We start from the raw sequence: 7,948 nt of genomic DNA on the forward strand, positions 1-7,948 counted from the left end.
TAAATGTAGAAATATGACGAGCCACACCAAGAGACAGGTCACACTACACATGTGCTCGCATGTGACTTGAACCATTTCACCATATATGAGTTCAAATCATGGTTTTAAGTCACCTTACTGATGCATCAATACAATGTAACTTTTCATAGATGATTAGTTCATCGACTTAGTGCAAGTACTCTCTTCTTCACCTTAGCCATGGTACCTCGGTCCACAAGCCGTCGCTTGGCCTTCACCTTCGCCTGGTCCCTCGAAGCCCTTTCCTTGTTATCTTCGCCCTATCAAGCCATTCTTGAGTCATATCATATTGAGCATCCATTGTGATAGTAGACGCGGCCCGTTCTTCCGTGAGATACGATAATTTGATTGAGTGGAGATCTCGACGTTGATGATCCAAGGCTCCGAGCGAACGGTTCCTCGCAATCACTACACCACGGCTCCGTTGGTTATCACCCGTGACACACGAATGACCTTGCCACGAAGGCTTATCCCTGCAAGCGCAATCAAGAACACAAGCAAGAACAGGAAAGAAACGCAACCAAACTTGTATTGATTACGGGAGGGGGGTCTCACAAGCCGATGACGGCGACACTGTTCGATGACAGAATTGATCTAAGCAAAACCCAAACCTAAATGTGGCGGCGGCTGCTGAATAAATAGAGTATTAGGGCGTGCGTAGCCCTGGACTCGCCCCTAATGGGCTCCGACGCGATACACGGCCCAACGGTCCAACAGACGGTGTCGCAGCACCAAAACAGAATCTGAACGCTGACTTGTTTCGACGATTCCCGTTGACTCCGTATGAATTTTAGGGTGGAACCAGTTGGGTTGGTTAGATAATCTCGTTATCTTTCCAACCATATCCAGTCCGTCGCAATCGGAGTCCGGATGCATCTTGGGCGTCCATTTTAGTGCAGACTGGTCCTGGAACCCGAGATAGAGTCGCAGCCGACTCGGACTTGATCTCCTTCCTGTTGTGGACGCCCTTGCTGCTCCTCCTCAACACCTTGGCCTTTCCCAAGTCCTTGCTGGTCCTCTCCAAGGTACCTAATCATCAAAACATCCATGGCCCCAAGCGTAAGCTCTGAAACACAATTGACTAGGGTAGAACGTACCTGGAGATTTAGCTGTCGTGCACGAGATCGTGTTATCGGTCCATTCATTGTATATATAGAAGTGATGTCCTCATCACATTGATAGAACCATTTCTTCAATATTGTGAACCTTGCTTGAATGTCTTCTAGATATAAATGCTAATATCAATCAAGCTCTAGTATGATTCTCATAGAAACATATATGGACTAATAGTAATATGGTCAAGCCAATTCACGATTCCTCATATCTTATTCACTTTGGCTAGACCAATCCTTTTAATCACTTCAACCTCTATTTTGATTATATATATGCAGTGATTTCTTAGGTCTTGTCCATATATATATTCAAACCAATACAGAGACTGTATTATATCCATTTGCATTGTCTCATTGGTTATTTAACCTTGTGTTGAATCTTTGTTCACTGATCATTATATATTATTCAAGTATGTTCATCATACTGAATTTCCTGTTCAACACTTAGCAAACTTGTTAGACCTTTAAGTGTGTTGTTATCCAAATCACCAAAACTCACAAAGAATGCACTTTCAATATCCATATGGTGCTCCTCCATATGGATCGTATGGTGCTCCTTCTACCACTAAAGCTCCTACCATCGACACTCCTCCTCCACCATCGTTCACTTATCCATACCCTCCAACATACCTGTATGGATATCCATATGATGCTCCTCCATATGGATCATATGGCGCTCCTCCATATGGTGCTCCTCTTTTGTTCCCTCCCTCGTTTGGTGCTCCTCCCCCATATGGTGCTCGTCTTTCATATGGTGCTCGTCCTCTATTTCATCCAACTGCAAGCATGACATTTCCTCCAAGCAGCGACAATGAGGATGCTTTGAACTAGCCTACTTACTTTAGTGCTCCTCAATTCCAACGACGAAGTGGTTGGATGAAGAAGGAGGATGAAAGACTGGTAAGTATACAAATATGTCTAAAAGTCCACACATTTTTAGGTCCACCCTAGTTTTTTGAGATCATATTTTTAGGCACACTCGTCACTACTGCACTCAATGGATCCTATCGATGCCAGCAATAAGAAGGGATCAACTTCTAGGGACAAATATCAAACATCTTTAGTTCCACCATGGAAGCTCCTCATCACCATAACGTCAAGCAGCTAAAGGATCAATGGTCAGTAAGCAATCGAAAGATTATCCTCTTTAATGGCATCTACGCCTGCTTGCACATGACCCGACCGAGAGGAGCAGATAATGTTATGTTGCTCGAAGCGGCCAAATAGAGCTTCCACATACAACCCTAGTGAAAACTATCTTTAAGCTAGAGCGCAAGTGTCACGCACTTCAACATCACTCCAAGTGGTGTGTGAGGCATAGCGATAGTGACTCCAATGATGAGAGCAAAAGATCACATCTTAACTTGGGTGACGATTATAACTTCACATCATAAAATAGTATGGGTCCACCATACCATATTGGTTCAGAGAGGGCAAGATCTCAATGGAAGAGAAAGAGTCAAACAACAAGTAGCAGTGAATCCTGAAAGGGAAATAGGGTTTAACCTTTTCCTATAAATAATTTTGGTGGTTGAATGTCCGACACAAATAATTGGACTAACTAGTTTGCTCTAGATTATATATTCTACAGGTGCATGAAGGTTCAACACAAACCAATAAACAGATAAAGTTAGGGTTCAAAAGAAAGGAGCAAAAGAAACCAAAGAGCACCCTGGTATGGCGCACCGGACTGTCCGGTGTGCCACCGGACAGTGTCCGGTGCACCAGGGTCGCACGACTCTGAACTCTTCACCTTCGGGTTTCTGAGGCCGCGCTCTGCTATAATTCACCGGACTGTCCGGTGTGCCACCGGACTGTCCGGTGCACCAGCGGAGCAACGGCTAGCCAGCGCAACGGTCGGCTGCAACGGTTGCCTGCAACACTACAGAGCACAGACAGTTCGCGCAGAAGTCAGAGCAACTGCTAGAGGCGCACCGGACAGTGAATAGCACCTGTCCGGTGCGGCACCGTACTATTCGGTGCTACCAGAAGACAAAGCTCCAACGGTCGAAACCGTCAGAACCCTAATAGTTGGGTGACGTGGCTGTCCGGTGCGCCCATCGACAGCAGCCACCCCAACTGTTGAATTGGTGGTTGGGGGTTATAAATACCCCACAACCACCTCCACTCCAACCATCCAAGCATTCATCACTCCTCATTCAATACAAGAGCAAAGTGCAATACTCTAAGACACAAATCAGAGCCACCGATCCGATCAAAGTCCCCAATTCAATTCTAGCGTTTTAGGACTTGAGAGAGGATCGTTCTTGTGTTTCTTTGTTGCTCTTGTCGCTTGGTTGGCTTTCTTCTTTCTCTCATTCTTACTCTCAAAGCCTTGTAAGCGAAGCAAGAGACACCAATTGTGTGGTGGTCCTTGCGAGGTCTAAGTGACTCGAGAAATCAAGGAAGAAAGCTCACTCGGTCTAAGTGACCATTTGAGAGAGGGAAAGGGTTGAAAGAGACCCGGTCTTTGTGACCACCTCAACGGGGGCTAGGTTCTCAAGAACCGAACCTCGTTAAAATAAATCATCGTGTCATCCGCTTTATTTTCTTGGTTGATTTGTTTTCCCCTCTCTCTCGGACTCAGAATTTATTCTAATGCTAATCCCGACTTGTAGTGTGCTTAAAGTTGTAAATTTCAGTTTCCGCCTATCCACCCCCCTCTAGGCGACTTTCAATTGGTATAAGAGCCCGGTACTTCATTTAGAGTCTAACCACTCGAAGTGATGTCGGGAGGATCCGCCAAGAGGGAAATGGAGACGACCACAAGCCACGGGAAGGCTCCATCAAGGGAGTCTGACGCTAAAGGAAGGGAGGAATCACCTCCCCGCGTCAAGTCGCATCGGAGTGGCAACAAGAAGAAGATGAAGAAAGTGGTCTACTATGAGACCGATTCTTCGTCGCCCTCCACCTCCGGATCCGACACCGCGTCCATAACTTCTAAGCACCATGAGCGCAAGAAGTTTAGTAAGATCCCCTTATGTTATCCCCGCATTTCCAAACACGCTCCTTTACTTTCCGTCCCATTAGGCAAACCACCGGTTTTTGATGGTGAGGATTATTGTATGTGGAGTGATAAAATGAGGCACCACCTAACCTCACTCCACGCAAGTATGTGGGATATTGTTGAGTTTGGAGCGCAGGTACCATCCATAGGGGATGAAGGCTATGACTCGGACGAGGTCGCTGAAATCTGGCACTTCAACTCCCAAGCCACTACTATACTCCTCGCCTCTCTATGTCGAGGGGAGTATAATAAAGTGGAAGGGTTGAAGAGCTCCAAGGAGATTTGGGACGTGCTCAAAACCGCGCACGAAGGAGATGAGGTGACCAAGATCACCAAACGAGAGACGATCGAGGGTGTTGGGGACTTGTTCTCAAATGCTAAGAGTTAAGAACAAGGCAACATGAAGATTGTTAAATGTTGAAGTCCTTCGTCCTTCAAGACATTATTTCCCTTCGGATATAATGAATTTCGGACGAAGGTTGTGAAGGAAAAAACCTTCGTAAGCACAATAAATGATGAGGAAGAATTCATATACAAGATATAAACATTGTCTTCAACTTATTTTTATTTGTATTACCATATTCACAATAACAAATTATAAATGTACCTTCGGTTTGACGGAGAGTAAGGGTACAGGCGTGATGCAAAAAGCGAATGCCAAGTCAGCATGAACAGTACGGGAGTACTGTTCATCTATTTATAGGCAAGGGACGCAGCCCATGTAAAATTACATTCATGCCCTTTACATTTGCTAATAACTCTATAGTAATTCTTCGAGGTCTAATTTGCCTTTTCATCTTTAAGTCGATTCCCCTTCTCTGCTGTCATACCGAAGCTTTTCTGCGCACAGCTTCGTGATCGCCTTGTCCTTCGTCATAATCACCTTTCGTCTCACTCAGGCTTCGTCCTGATCATGCTCTTGTATACTCATGACCCGATTCCGAAGATACCTGTTCACATATTTCACTTGGAAAACATTGTCAAATCATGTTTTTGAGGACCTTCGGAAGCCGAAGGCCCCCAACAGTAGCCCCTCGCAATATTAATTTGCTAGAATAATAAATTCATATTGCGATATGGACGAAGGCCTTAAGCCGAAGGTCCGAAAAAACACCTTTCCTTTGCTAGAATAGCAACAGTCAATGTCAAGTGGGACCCTGCCACTTGCAACGCGTTGGGAGTATAAATAAGAACGCACCGCGAGCACACTTAGCATGCTTTCTTGCCGTTTGCTCTTGCCTTCCTAATTTTTTAGCTCTTTGCCCACCAACGTTTGCCTAGCTTTTTTTAAAGTTTTAAGCTTCGTCTTTGAGAGCACTTTCTTGGCATTTTCGAAGATGTCTGAAGACAAGAAAGTTGTCGCTGAGGCGAAGCTAAGCCTTTCCGAAGAGATGAATCTCGGCTTCCTTGAATCAATAGCGAAGACAAACACAGAGAAAATTACTAAGGAGATTCTAGAGGGCCTCTCTGAAGACACTGGTAACAGTGACAGCTATGATGTGGAAAGTGGTGGTGAAGATTCCGAAGATCGACCTTGGCGACCAAGCCATGCAGTTTTTGGGAAATCAAGCATCAAACAAAGCCATCTTGTCAATATGCACTACAAGAATCTGGTTAAAGAACGTGGGTGAAAAACCGTCGAACTTAATGTAATAAGCCGTCGAACTTACCGTAAGAACGTGGGTTTACCGTCGAATATAGCCGACGGCGATTTTTGGACGAACTTAGAGAAGTAAGTTCGACGGCCCCGTCGAACTTAACGTTAAGAACGTGGGTACCGTCGAACTTAACATTAAGAACGTGGGTACCGTCGAACTTAACGTTAAGAACGTGCGTTTTTAAGTTCGACGGGGGCCGTCGAATTTTTTTCCATAAGTTCGACGGCACCCACGTTCTTACGGTTAAGCTCGACGGGGCCACGTGGCCGTCGAACTTATGTGTCCTGCGTGGATCTGCGAGGACTCACAATAAGTTCGACGGTACCCACGTTCTTAACATTAAGAACGTGGGTACCCACGTTCTTAACCCTTTTTCAGGAAAAAAATAAAAATACAGAAATAAAAAATTAGACACACATAATATCACATCCAACACAAAATATCACATACAATACAGATTTCAAACACATTGATATATGTTCATATCACAAATTCACAGTCCAAATACATAAGTTCACAAGAATTGGAGATTGTACCAGTAGTAATACAACACACAGGAATTGGAGATGCATGCGTCCATCAATCCCTCAAGACTCTATACCTAGCTAGACAATATCCACCTATCACTAAGAGAAACATGTCAAGAATGGACACCCTAGCTCTAGGTGATGTCTGACTTCCAAAGATGACGTCCTTCATTCACTCCAGAGCTCAGTGGTCTCATGTTCCTTGAGAATATAGCCACCCCCTTTTTTTCTCCAGACTCCAAGGCTCCAATTTAGTAGTGTCAGTAGTAGCGCAGAATAACTCAAGTACCATGCATATAGAACAGTATCTGAGAGAGATGAGTTCCTATGATTACCTTCAGTGTGTCTGCTAAAGCTGGATCAACTTGCTTATCTTTAGATATGTCTGACGATTGCAGCTAAGTAAAAAAAAGAACAAGTCAGTGGTCAGTTACAACTGAAGCGATAGATCACAATGTTGATTAAATGGCGGAGAATTTACAGGTTTTATAGCTTCACGGAATCAATAAGCAAAATATCATAACTATTAAGTTTTGAACCTTGAACTTATGCACAAGCACTGCTTCAGTTTAAGAAAGCATTTCGTTCAAACAATATTAACAAGTACATATTATTTCAAACCAGTAGATATTAGATCAGTATTAAGTACCTTTGAGCCAATAAAAACAATGGCAACATCAACATTATTCTGAGTATCCTCCCTTGAGCACTAAGAAAAGAAAATCATGACATCGATCAGTGAACTTGTTTCAATGCAAGAGTTGATAATTTCAAAAGAAGTTGCATGAGAGCTTAAGTTTCACTTCACCAACGTGATACTTACCATGAAGTTTGACCAGCCACCTTCCTCGAGAACAGATTTAGCTAAGCTCTTTGGTGAGATTGTTTGGTAATGGACTACCTCCTTAGCATCATCAGAGCTGAATCTGGATGACCAAGGTGGATGGAATGTAGGTCATTCTAGGACAGTAAGCTCATATATTCTTGCTTAAATAACCATTTAAAGGTACAATAAATATTTGTCATGAGCTAGAAATTTCGACTAAGGTTAACACTATGCGAACAGAAAAGACATCAATATTGAACAGAGTAACATTGTGTCTACGATGCAACTTATCTCTTGATCATGGTTCTCTTTCCCACTGACAGTAGTATCCTGTCACAAAACAAATTAAGTTTCCTATGGTAGAAAATGAAAAAAAAAGTTCTGAAACATTCACTATTTCCCGACCCTGTTCTTAAAGTACAGACCATTACAAGAGCACATGAGTCATATCCTGCACCGACAACTTGAAAACCATTGTGGCGATATTTGAACTAATTACGCTTGGCCCTAACAACAAGAGGTTTTCTAAAGAACTAACAACAACTACACATAATCGTACACCATGGAATCATGGGTAAATTCTATAGAAGGTGAGGTGAAAAGCATACAGTGTGTTTAAGGGAACACAATTGTACATTACCCTGCACCAGAATATATACCATTACCTGATTTAAAGTATTTACTGTTTGGAAAGAAAACAATCTTACTAGCAGATGGGAATGTTCAAAATGTGGCTTATCAACTTTATTTGTAAAATCTCAGTGGATGCTCAACCCGTAGAAACAAGGCACAAGATTATT

At 43.3% G+C, this 7,948-nt stretch overlaps 1 long non-coding RNA gene across 1 annotated transcript; it reads right to left on the reverse strand.

The window, feature by feature from the left end:
- Nucleotides 1-6,551: 6,551 nt before the first annotated feature.
- LOC103643356 (uncharacterized) lies at nt 6,552-7,624 on the reverse strand. Its single transcript, XR_560970.4, has 3 exons — nt 7,146-7,624; nt 6,972-7,031; nt 6,552-6,720 (listed from the first exon to the last, which is right to left on the reverse strand). It is a non-coding gene; the product is annotated as an uncharacterized lncRNA (long non-coding RNA).
- Nucleotides 7,625-7,948: the final 324 nt, after the last annotated feature.

The sequence above is a fragment of the Zea mays genome, chromosome 1 (assembly GCF_902167145.1).
Source record: "Zea mays cultivar B73 chromosome 1, Zm-B73-REFERENCE-NAM-5.0, whole genome shotgun sequence".
NCBI lineage: Eukaryota > Viridiplantae > Streptophyta > Magnoliopsida > Poales > Poaceae > Zea > Zea mays.